Below are 12,938 nucleotides of genomic sequence, written 5' to 3'. Positions count from 1 at the left end.
CTGCCGATTGCTTTGACTTTGGACGCCCTATGCTGGTATCTTACGCTCGTAAGACAGCAATACAATTGCGACAAAACGCATCTGTTAGGAACGTGAAAAAAAAAAAAATAACCCCTCATATTTGATATGCCCCTACCTCCTTTGAGCGAAGATCACAAAGCAGGCGAGAGTGAGCTCGAAATGTGAGCCTTAAAGAAAACATTTTTCTGGCCGATGGTGTTCACGTCTCTGGCAATATCTACGTAAAGTAAGAATTGTGCGGTCGCCATATTTATATGCTTAAAAAGTCTGACTGTCGGACACGTGAAGCCGTTCCAACCATGCACATTGAATGATTTCCGAAATCGCCGTGTTTGCTGTTTTCTTGTTTGAGGTGACAGAAATGTACAGTCGGAAATTGTAACGCAAAGAAAGAAAAATTACCGGTGCACACGTATTCTTACTACACACCTTTGTGTTATAGACTTCTTTAACGATGTTCGCATTTAATTATAAATGAGTAATCGACCTGGCTGAAATAAACTTTGTGAAAGTGTTAGATTGCTTTACCATTTTTATGTAGCAACCAAAAGTTTAATATTATAATTGAACGTATATGAATCGAACGGTTAGTAAATATCTCATTCATTTTAAAAGAAACGCCATTTCGAAGGCCACGCAAGATATCTGCCACTTGAAAATAAATGTATTTTGATAATGTCCTGAGCTAAGCGGGGTCGCTGCAGGATTCTTATCAATCCGCAGCTTCCCAACGGCATCTGTGTCGACATATTTCGGTTGTAATTCGGCCTTCTTTGACTCTCAATATACCCTCCATATTTTGGAACGTTGAACAGTGAAAATGCTTACTGTAGCAGCGAAATCTCTCTGAAAAAAAACAGCTGCATTTAGGGCACCAGAGACGGGAAAAGCTGGAACTATTCGAGTGATTCTTGCCTGCTGTGCCTTCAGAGGACACCGAGAGGACCAGACAGCGCCTTAGCCCCCCATCCCCCCTTACATCCCTCTGCAAATGTTATGACATTGCAATACGCTCGTCGTTTCCGGGAAAGTTGCTCGACTTCACGAACAGGAACTCACCACTAACGTCTTGCAAGACGCAATTGATTCCGAAGTTGTCTCAATAATGAGGGACACTCGTTAACCGGAAGTCGCAGTACCATTGCCGGTTCACAATCTAGAGTACCAGCGTCACCTGTCTGATATCAAAAGAAATGGTGTCTCAGCTGTTTCTTAGGGCTAGACGCGTGTTGGCGCTTTGCCCAGACCAAGCTTGCGTGAAAGCGCGGAGTTGCCCCTGATCCAAGAAGCTTGAGCACGCTTACTGCATTACTGCAATATACATGTGTCTTAGAGTGATGCGTCGTGTAATAGGTTTGACTGGTGAGTCGCATTTCTTGAATTTTTATGCGTCGTGACTATGGCAATGTTCTCGCCTTACAAGCGTTGCATGTGCGACAATGATATTGACTTTTTGCAAGCGTGCGCATCATCAGCAATGATTCCGTCCAGTCTGGCTTCCAACTTTTTTGTGTTGAGCCAGTTTAATGCCTCTATAATGTACTGAGTGTTCGTATAAGCCCCTGTAATGTTTCCTCGTAGAAGTTTGTACCCGTAATATACTGAGCATATTATATGAAAAATTAAAAAAAAAAGGAAATGACTGAGAATGTTCCTTATAATAAGCTCTGTACTCATGCATGTTCGTAAATACACGTTTGTTGCATATTTAGGCTTAAGCAGAATACTAGTGCGATATATTACCCATCTTGAAAGCTGTTCTGAACTGTGACTCCATTTGCTGCTATTTGTTGCCGTAGCCTTGTGATTGTAAGAAGTTCTAGAATAGTGGTGATGTGAAACCAGATAAGTGAGTGGTCTTAAACTGAGAACGGCGTGGGGCAAAACCCTGCCTACTTTATTTAGCTGAAAAAAAAAAAAAAATCATCTGAAGAGAAGTACATGCCCTTCAATTTTTTTTTTTTTTGGTTGCTTCACCTGGATGGCGAAGAGTCCTCCCGCCAACTCATTTTGTTTCACACAGTTTTGTTCAGTGTTAAGAATCTGGCAACATCTAAATTTTGTGCGCTCACAAGTTTGTTCTTTAGTGCGCAAAGCTCATGTATAGAATTTATTCACGAGAGATTGGCACATAGGTAAAATATATATGGCTGTGCACGCATTTAAACGAGCACGTCCGAGCTCTTTTTTTTTTTTTATAAGCTTCAGGCTGGCTTTCACATCTCCATTTTGATATAAACTGATACGCCATGCCTGGCGATCTTATACTGTCTTGCTACAACATTGTGTTTTTGAAGGAATGTGTGTGTTTTGCGCTTGTCGCTGTTGACGTGATTGACATGTACCAAAAATAAAAAAAAGCAAACGTCGCCGCATGAATGAAATAAATGCTTTGCTCGCCTGCTGCATGTCAAGCTACACTTGACTACGGTCTAGAAGAAACAACTCAGGTAAGTAATGTATGAAAAAGAAAAAAAAAATAGACTACAGCCCTATTTCAGCAGATGTGTGGACTGTCCTTTATAATCGCGACTATAATTTATTAGATCAACGTCTTGCACTTCGCCAAGCAAAAGAGTGCCTAGGAAGAAGACGATCAAGTGCCTGCGTAATACCGCTGTCACACGGAGCACATAGGATCGCGACCGGTAACGATCGTGATTGAAGTTTCAAGCGTGGTTGAGGTGATCCAATCTACACGGGCCCACTCGATGCCAATCGACAAGTTAGATCGCTACACGAGAGATAGCGCTACGCACACGATGAACATCGTAATTTGGTTGTAATACATAAAAATACAAGCGTCATTAAAACTGTGTTGTCCTTTTTTTGACCACAGTTTCACTGGACGAGTAGCAGTTGTGTTATTCATTGCGCACGCAGGCAGGGCGCCAGGCGACTAACACACGCATGAAATGGCAGACGTCAAGCCCGTACATTTCTTTACCTCTGTCAAACCATGCACGTGGTGTCGAATGTTTGAACATAGCTTTGTCGTTCAAATGACATAAAGACAAAGTTATGTATTTAATATTGCATGCTATATTATAAAAAAATTTGTGTCACCCTTACTTTCAGCTGGTATATTTGAATAATGTCTGCGAACGAGGGTGGCAGCGACAGCTCGACCGCGATCGAGGCTGTAGAACGCAGGGTCGTGGGTGATCGCGATTGAATTCGTCGTGCAGCAACGCTGGATCCGTATCGAGCTCGATTTCGACCGACTTGATCACGATCCGAGGTGCCCATGCGATAGCGGTATACGAAGACAAAAGCAGCGAAGTGAAATAATGTTTTTTCAATGGAGATTAATCGGGCTGACTCGTTTGCGGAGGGGCTCGAGCTTCAAAAACCAAAACAACAATAAAACATCACCTCAAACAGCGTATCGAAAATCAGTTTTTGGACCCAAAACCGAGGTTTTTTTGAACTACCAATGTAGTGAGAAGAGCGCATGTGATTATCAACTCTCACTTCAAAACAAAGCGCTCTCTTGTGCCATGCACTCGGAGACATAAACGGACAATTAGGACAGCACGGAATTGAGATTCGTATGTTGTTCGCGTCTGTACTTTTAAACAGGAGCTGTTCGCGCTGTGGCATGGTGCGTGAGAAATAGGGGCAGAAAAAGATTAAATTGCTTTAGAGTTTGGAATCGGCCAGCATGACAGATATTTAAGCACGGAATTCAGTCAAAAATGTCAAGACAAGACTGAAAGTACTTCACGCAGTTTTTCACTTCTTTTGCAATATTGAGTGGAGCTTGTGAAATGAGCATTTAATAGTCTGGTCGAACGTCTAGCGCTGCCAGTAGTTCGGACGCAGCAGGATCGAATTGCCAGCCGCAGGGCACAGCTTCAACGCGAGAGATGGGCGCCGGAGACAAGCGATGGTGATGGCGATGCCGCAGCGTTGTTTGTTCTTTGTCTTCTTTACAATTCCCCCGCGTGAAGAAGTCTCCATGCTGGCGACTCACGGGGAAGAGACGACCAGAGGGTTGTAATACGGCTTGAGGCGGCTAACACGGACAACCTCGCGGTCGCGACGGCAGTGGTCGGAAGAAGGGTGACTGGCTCGATGACGTAGTTAACAGGGGATGTGGGTTCCAAGACGCGATAATATAAGGTCCGTGGTGTTTAGTTTGTAGTTTGTTGGTGGCAAGAACGCATAGCCAAATAAAGCTGTCGGCCAAGAACGTCGGAGCAGGGGTATCGCTATCATGCTGATCTTTGCGATAGCCTTGATTGTTGGAGGTAAACGTGCGAGCTAGCTGACGGAATTCCTCGGCCTTCTGTGCAATATCTGACAAAGCACTGTACTCAGAGGCATCTGGATGGTATGGCGAATTTGTGTGCAGGGTACAAGATGGTTCACGGTCATATAAGAGAAAGAAGGCGAAAAACAGTTGTTGCTTGGGTGGCAGTGTTGTATGCGAACGTTACAAATGGCAGTACCTGGTCCCAGTTGAAGCTCCCAGATTCAGACGAAACATATATTGCGAGCATATCCCCAAGCGTACGGTTGAAGCGGTCCGTGAGGCTGTTTGTTTGTGGGTGATACGCGGTAGCCCGATGTATCGATTTGCAAGACGACATGAGCTCTTGGACTACACTTTGGAAAGAAAGACGCGACCTCTATCATTCAGTAGCTCGTGAGGGGCGCCGTGTCAAAGAATGAAGTGGTGCAGAAGAAAATGGGCTACCTCTCGGGCTGTCACCGCAGGAAGTGCAGCAGTCTCCGCATTACGGGTCAGGTGGTCGACGGCGTCGATAACCTATTGATTACCAGCGGCGCTTCATGGTACCGGACCATAAAGGTCGATTCCCACGCGATCAAACGGGCGAGTTGGACACGGTAAAGGCTGGAGAGGGCCAGCGGGATGGCGAGAAATCTTGCGCTGTTGACAGGCGGTACAAGAGCGAATGTAGTGACGTACGAAATTGTGCATTCCCCGCCAGTAGTACCTCTGACGAGTTCAATCATAAGTTTTCAGGACGCCGGCATGAGCGCCGGGTCTGTATGATGGTGGGCACAAACCTCGGAGCGGAGGAGGCGCGGTATGACAAGACGCCATTTTCTGCCGTCTGAGTTGTACTTCCTTCGGTAGAGGAGGCCTGTCGGCGGAGCGCCCGAGGATGCGTAGCCGCGGAAGTAGTGCCAAGGATACCTAGCAGGTTAGAAACCCAAGGATCTTGTCGTTGCTCGGAAGGCATATCCTCAATGTTGAGTGCTGCCAAGGATGCTTGAAGAGGGGACAATGAGTCAGGCGAGCGCACCGGTGACCGAGAAAGAACGTCGGCGTCAGAGTGCTTGCAGCGGTACACTACACGGATGTAGTATTCCTGAAGCCTAAGAGCCCAGCGCCCAAGACGGCCAGACGAATCCTTGAAAGACGCGAGCCAGCAGAGAGCGTGATGATCTTTAACTACCTCGAAGGAGTGGCCGTATAAGTAAGGGCGGAACTTCGTTATAGCCCACACGATTGCTAAGCACTCCTTTTCGGTAACGGAGTAGTTAGACTCGGCTTTGGTAAGAGCATGGCTTGCGTAGGCGACAACGTATTCGGAGAAGCCAGGCTTGCGCTGGGAGAGGATGGTGCCGAGGCCGAGACCACTGGCATCGGTGTGAATTTCTGCAGGAGCAGTAGGGTCGCAGTGGCGAAGGAGTGGCGGTGACGTCAGAACATTCCGCACCGTCGCGAATGCATCTTCGCAGGTTGGCGACCAAGAGGAGAGGTTAGGGGTGCCTTTCAGGAGCTGTGTAAGGGGGACTATGATGGTTGCGAAATTCCGAACAAAACGATGAAAGTACGAGTAGAGGCCCACGAAGCTTCGCAGCTGTTTCAAAGTGGTCTGTTTCGGAAAGTCAGCAACAGCGCACAGCTTCTCAGGATCAGGCAGAACATCTTTGCACACAACATGTCCGAGTATTATGAGCTGGTGGGCACCGAAGCGTTCAGTTGAAGACCGGCGCGGGTTAGGCAGGTGAAGACCTGGCAAAGTCGAGTCAGGGGGGTCGGGAAGTAGGTTGAAAACACGACGATATGATCGAGGTAGTATAAACAGATGTTCCATTTCAGGCCGCGCAGTACGGTGTCCATCATTCTTTCAAATATGGCTGGGGCGTTACAGAGTCCGAATGGCATGACATTAAATTCGTGTAGTCCGTCTGGGGTAATAAAGGCGGCCTTAGCACGGTCCACCTCTGGCATGAGCACCTGCCAATACCCGGTGCGCAAATCGAATGAGTAAAAGAATTCTGCACCTTGCAAGCAGTCATGGGCATCGTTGATTCGTGAGAGGGAGTACACATCACGACGTGTAATTTTGTTGAGGCGGCAATAATCAACACAAAATCGTATTGAGCCATCCTTCTTCTTATCTAGGATCACAGGAGACGACCGTAGACTATAGGATTCTCTAATGACTCCGCGTTGCAGCATGTCATCGACTTGTTGGGCAATAACACGGCCCTCAGTCGGGGACAAATGATACGGCCTCTGATGGAGAGGTGGGTGGGCGCCAGAGTCGATAAGGTGGGAAACGATCGTCGTGCGGCCCAAGGAAGATTGTGGGATGTCGAAGGAGGAGCGGAATCAGTGCAGAAGGTCAAGGAGTTGCTCGCGGCGGCGCGGCTCTAGAGCGCTGTCCACAGAATGGTCAAAAAGGTCCAGCTGTAGCGGATCGGAAGCCACACGAGTTGGAGTCAAAGCGTCAACTTGGCAAACAGGGAATGATACATCATCAAAGACGAACAGAAGGTCCAGGGGCTCGATGCAGCCGAGGTACTCCCCTTCGATCAACATAGCGAGAAACGCAAGAGAATTGGCTACCAGAAGTATGCAAACGCCGTTGTTCATGTCAAGGACGGCAAACGGCAGCGGTAAGTGGCGGCGGCGGCAGACAACGTTAAAGGGTACAAAGAGTACTGTCGTGGCGGTAGTAAAAGAGGCAGTGAGGGGAACCAGAAGAAGGCTAATGAATTGGGTGGTTGTTGCATTAGCTACGAGATGTTTGGTCGCAAAACGAATACACGGCTAGTGGTGCAGGGCATAAGACGGTGCACACTTGGTTCAATGAGCTCTACTTGAGGACTGGCGCACTCAGTGATAGCATGATGCTGGGACAGGAAATCCCAGCTGAGAAGGACGTCATGAGAACATGTGGGGAGAACGACGAATTCGATGATGCACAAGGCTGCAGCAATGACGACGCGAGCAGTGCAGACAGCTGTTGGCTGTATGCTGTGAGCGGATGCTGTATAGAACGATAGTCCATCGAGAGGCGTAGTCACCTTTCTGAGGGAGCGGCAGAGATTTTGGCAGATAACTGATGCAGCGGCACCGGTGTCGACGAGCGCAAGAGTAAGAACACCTTAAATGATGACAGCAATAACATTCGCGGGATTCAGACGAATACTCAAAATTTTGTCTAATACGCAGTTCGTGCCTCGCGAACTGCGGAGGCTAGTTTGCCGGCTGGGTAGCGGGTCGTCGGTGCATTGGCGAAATGGAGCGGCGACGTGGTGATGGCGAACGACGAGGGCGGAAGTCCGGAGGATCAGGGGGTGCTGTTGGAGGACCTGATGGAACTGGGAACTGGGGGGCCAAATAAGGTGGCGCAGGCCATGCAACAAAGGCCATATTTAAGCGGCGCCGGCAGTACCTTGTAGTGTACCCAGGGATGCCGCAGTGGTAGCAAATAGGCCTGTTGTCTGAAGTGCGCCATAGAGATGATGTCTGAAGCAAGGGGGGAGTAAAAGCTGTTGGTGCTGAGCGCACAGGGGGCGAAGCATAGGCATATGCTGGCGCAGAAGGCGGACGTGAAGTGACTTCGGCATACGTGCGACGCAGTGCGACGCATACCTGCGACGCAGTACTTGAGGAGGAGCCGGTGCGAATGTTGGAGCGTAGCTCAGTGGCGCAACGACGAACGATGAAATTCTTGGCGCGGAGATTTGCATTGAGGGTGTCACCGGAGCTTACTGAGGAGCAGGATTAGGGACGACTTCAGAGACATGTCGCTGGATTGCACGGTAAAGCTCCGGAACAAGGCCAGTTGGTGACGACTTCTTAACATATGGCAGCAGGGACAGTTGTCGCTCGACCTCCTGACGTACAAAAGCCTTGATGTCTTCGGAAAGGCTAGATGACTCCCTCTCCGCGGCTAGTTCAGCGAGCGAAGCTTGAGGCTGGCGAATCAAAACACGCTCCTTGCGGAGCTCGTCATATCTTTGACCGAGGTTGTAGATTTCCGTGACCGTAGTGGGGCCTTTGGTGATAAGCATATTGAAGGCGCCGTCATCAATTCTTGTGAGGACATGACGTATCCTAACGGCTTCGGTCATGGTCGGGTCAACGCGGTGACACAAATGAACAATGTCATAAATGTAACGGTGAGCGTTTCACCGGTCAGCTGTACTCGCGACCGAAGACGCTGTTCCGCGCGGAGTTTTCGTAAGCGGACGACGTCATCATCGCTGCTTCCCCTGAAGGTGGCGGGGTCCCGTTGACGAAGGGCCCCAGTGCAGGTGACGGGTGGAGCTAGGTGCAATGAAGTCGGCTCCTTCATTGGGGTAGTCAACGTTCTGCTGCGAAGTTCCAGGGCGACATGGGCACAGGGAACCTCAGATTGACCTCCAGCAAGTTCATGAAATGTGGATTTAATAGTTTGGTGAAACGTCTAGCGCTGCTAGTAGTTCGGGCACAGCAGGATTGAACTGCCAGCCGCAGGGCACAGCTTCAGCGCTTGAGATGGGCGCCGGAGACAAGCAATGGCGATGGCGATGCCGCAGCGTTGTCTGTTCTTTGTCTCCTTTAGACTTGGTACTTTTTTGTATGCACTGAAAAGAAAGTCCTGCTGTTGGGATAAGACTCTGACCGTCGTGATCGCTTGTCTATAAAGGTTCGAAAATTTTCGCTGAGAACATGATACGTCTCCATGGTAAGTACCATCGAAATAGGGCTTTTGTTGAAGTTAAATGTCGTCTTCTTGAAATCCCCCCAAAAAGCTACTTGCCTAGGCCAAAATAGTCACCGTCAGTTTTGAATCTACAGCGGCCAGACGGGATGATCGAATCCTGACTTGTTCGCGTCGAGTTGCTGCACAGTTTGAACAAGTGGTTTCAGTCAGATAACCCAAGAATGTTTTACAGAAAACTGGCACTGTCAGTGGGAGGGGGAGGGAGGGGGGTGAGGAATGACACGCCTACTGACAGGCAGCATCACCTGACTACATAAAAAGCATGAAATAGGGTATTAAGATGTCCCACTGGAGCTTAGCTATGTCGCTTTGTCACATGCATATACATTTTTTCGTATGTACACTGACAACAAAGCCAAGCTGACGTGTGTGTACACGGTGCCGCATTCTAATCATTAGAGATCACTCTCATCAAAAACGGGCATTTTAGGTTAGAAAAAAGTGAAAGAAAAGTGATACACAGGTGCCGGCACCACAGGCCGCTGTACGAAGAAAGAAATACTTGCATCGACACCGTCTTGTTTGCACAGATTTCCCAGGCTATGCGACACGGGCCGTCAGTCGGTGGCAACCAGTCTTTTCGATACTCTCGCCGAGGGTTTGAAGTGAAAGGTGGGAATATTTTAAGGCGAAACCCTCACTTGCTTCATGAGTTCCTGGAGCACTAAGCGTGTACAACAAGCGCAGACAAGAAGTGGCATCAAAAATATAACCTGGGACCCTATTTTCGACAATTCGCCATTTTGTTCAAATTGTGACGTAAGCATGACGTGTGCAGTAGGACGGCGTCAGGTTACGTAAACACCCACTCGGGTTACGCATTTGAAGAAAAAGAGAAATAAAGTGATAGAAAAAAGCTCGCTGTCGTCGCCAAGTATAAAAAACGACGATGCTCCTGCAGGAACCGAGCCGTTGCGGTTCATTCCGCGATTCGAAAGCGTCGGGTTGCAATGAGGGCGAGTGGAATATGTTGTGACGTTGCGGTATTAGTGTGCCATTACATAGTTGCGGTCGGAAATTCGACAGCAGCTTTGCACGAACAGGCTGCACGAGTTTTAGCTGAAGAAAGCACGGCAACGGAATATGCGCGGTGGGTTGGCGCAGAAAGGGCCCGAAAAGTAGTATTGCTCCTGATACCCACCGATAACTTCTCACGTTCATTTACCAGCGACTTTTAAATGTGGGAACTAAAACGTTTTAAGGACCTCGTCGTAAACAGAAGGAATCGACAGATTTCCAAAGTAGCTCCAGCACTGACGAAGAGGCGCTAGCGCAGCCGGCATGGTCCATGTCCGAGGACAACGTCCGAAGTCTCAAAGAATCAATTACTGTTAGGTACTAGCTGTGCTACCCACCTTTTTCGAGAAGCCGCGTTATGACCAGCTACCGTCAGGTCACTAAGTCAGTTTAAGTTTCGAACATATGGTGTCGGTTTAGGTTGTGTAGAGCGCGCAAAGCAGCGCATAGACACACACACACACACACACACACACACACACACACACACACACACACACACACACACACACACACACACACACACACACACACACACACACACACACACACACACACACACACACACACACACACACACACACACACACACACACACACACACACACACACACACACACACACACACACACACACACACACACACACACACGCACACGCACACGCACACGCACACGCACACGCACACGCGCACACACACACACACACACACACACACACACACACACACACACACACACACACACACACACACACACACACACACACACACACACACACACACACACACACACACACACACACACACACACACACACACACACACACACACACACACACACACACACACACACACACACACGACAAAGTTGAAAGTACATGCTGGGCCTTACACCAAGTCGGTTATAAATGTTCATGCGCTGGCGTGCGAAAGGCTCTTGCGAAACGCAAAAGGTGCCTGAGAAAAGGACACAGAAACAGAAGAACGGATTAGGAGGAAGGTTAACTAGGCTATTCCCAGGTTACCGTACACGTGGAGAGGGGGATAAACGGAGAATAAGGAAAAAAAAAGTGAAATATGACTGAGGAAATCGTAGTATGAAGCTAGGGCGGCGCCGCGCGAGCTCATTGCTTACTGTCGAAACTGTAAAATATAAATCAATAACGGGAGATTATTTTCCGGCTGTATTAAAAAAAAAAACAATCAACACAAAATGTCACTCAACAACATTATATGATTAGAGCGTAACGCCATAACGTGCTCTGGAGTACTTATTTTTATAAACGATAGTGGCCCGCACGCATATTAAAACGAAACTATACATATAAAACACATCACATGTGGCAAGCAAACATGTGCCATGTACATATCACATACAATCCTTTATTAAAATAGAAGATGTGAGAATTTTTGCTTGATATTCCCTTCGTGGGAAGGCTGTCCAACTCATTAACATTGCAGTGAGTGCATATCACTATGCAAAAAAGGCAGTGTTTAGGGCCGACGTTTGAGGCAGTTTTTGGTAATCCCTTGTTGCCTGTCCCGCGAAATTCCTGCACAGGCACCGCACCATATGACCCCTCAGGTAGTGTTCACGAACCGTCAAGACCGAGAATTAAAAAGCATTGCGGTGCTCTATGAAATTCATGATGGCTTAGTGGGAGCTGTTTAACACAGAGACAAAGATGAGAAAACACGGTTGTGGCGGATTTCTTTCTCTTCTTATGTTCTCTTTGTTTCTGTGTTAAACAGCGCCCACCAAACCATCATGCACAACCTACAGCTCGCCCAACTTTTTCTTCTTTTGTTTTCTGAAATGCCTCATCTCGCGCAGATCAACCGCTGGAGTTAGCGAGCCGCATTATTGCGCTTGGCAGCAATGACGTGGATCGGCGGTTTCTTGACGAGAGCAAAGCATTTGCAACGGGAGGTTAGCTACGACCCTCGTGCGGCTGTAAATATGCGTCTTCATCAATAATCTTTTAAAAGGTTGCTCTGCTGAAAAGTACCCTATTGTTAGCGCAGACCTTCCCGTTCTCATTGATGGGCACCCAGTGACTCTTCTACTCGATACAAAAGCAGATTTCTCGATAATGAGCCAGAGTTTTGCGAATCGGCTTACCAGGGTTAAAACTAAATGGTCGGGAATAAAAATTCGAACTGCTGGCGGTCACCTTATGACTGCAATGGGACGAAGCACTACACTGGATACTCAGCGTTTTTTGCCGCTTTTGCTCTCCTGCCTCGCGGTTGCAAACGTGGTATAGTCGGTATAGACTCTTTGCAAGAGTTTGATGCCGTTGTTACCGTCTCTGGAGGCTTGGCTGATCTTTCAAGTCTTTAACGACTTCAACAAACTCCGAACGACACCACTCATCTTTGTCCTGCTTGACATTGCAACCCTGCCGTCGCGCTCATGTGCCATCGTTACCGTCAAGTGTGACGTCCAGTCCAGTGTTGACGAGGCTGTCTAACACAACATTGAGCTTGAGCTACGTCATGGGGCCTGCGTTGTACGCGGTATCGTCCATCTGACCAACGGACTAGCGGATGCGGTTCCCACAAACTTCGGGAACGAAAGAGAACACATAGCTAAGGGCGACATGGTCGCATACTTTGAAGACGTCGCCGATATCATCGACTGCCTCACACTTCAGAGCGAAACATCCGCCTGCCGAATGGCCCAATTCGCCTTAGATTTGAAGCCCGCTTTAGAACCGGCCGAGAAGGATGGACTCGCCGCACTGCGGTCTCAGTTTGAAGAATCTTTCTTGTCAACCACTGCGGTCAAGCAGGCGCTCCTCGCGAAGCAACTTATAATAAAGGACGAACGTCTCCGAACGATTAAACAGAACCAATACCGAGTGTGAGCGCAGTAACCCGAAGTCATAGCTCAGCAGGTAGGCGAAATGTTGACT

This window comes from Amblyomma maculatum, chromosome 6, assembly GCF_055883805.1.
Source record: "Amblyomma maculatum isolate TAMU_Amacu chromosome 6, ASM5588380v1, whole genome shotgun sequence".
Classification (NCBI taxonomy): Eukaryota; Metazoa; Arthropoda; class Arachnida; order Ixodida; family Ixodidae; genus Amblyomma; species Amblyomma maculatum.
Note: the sequence above shows the minus strand (reverse complement) of the source record.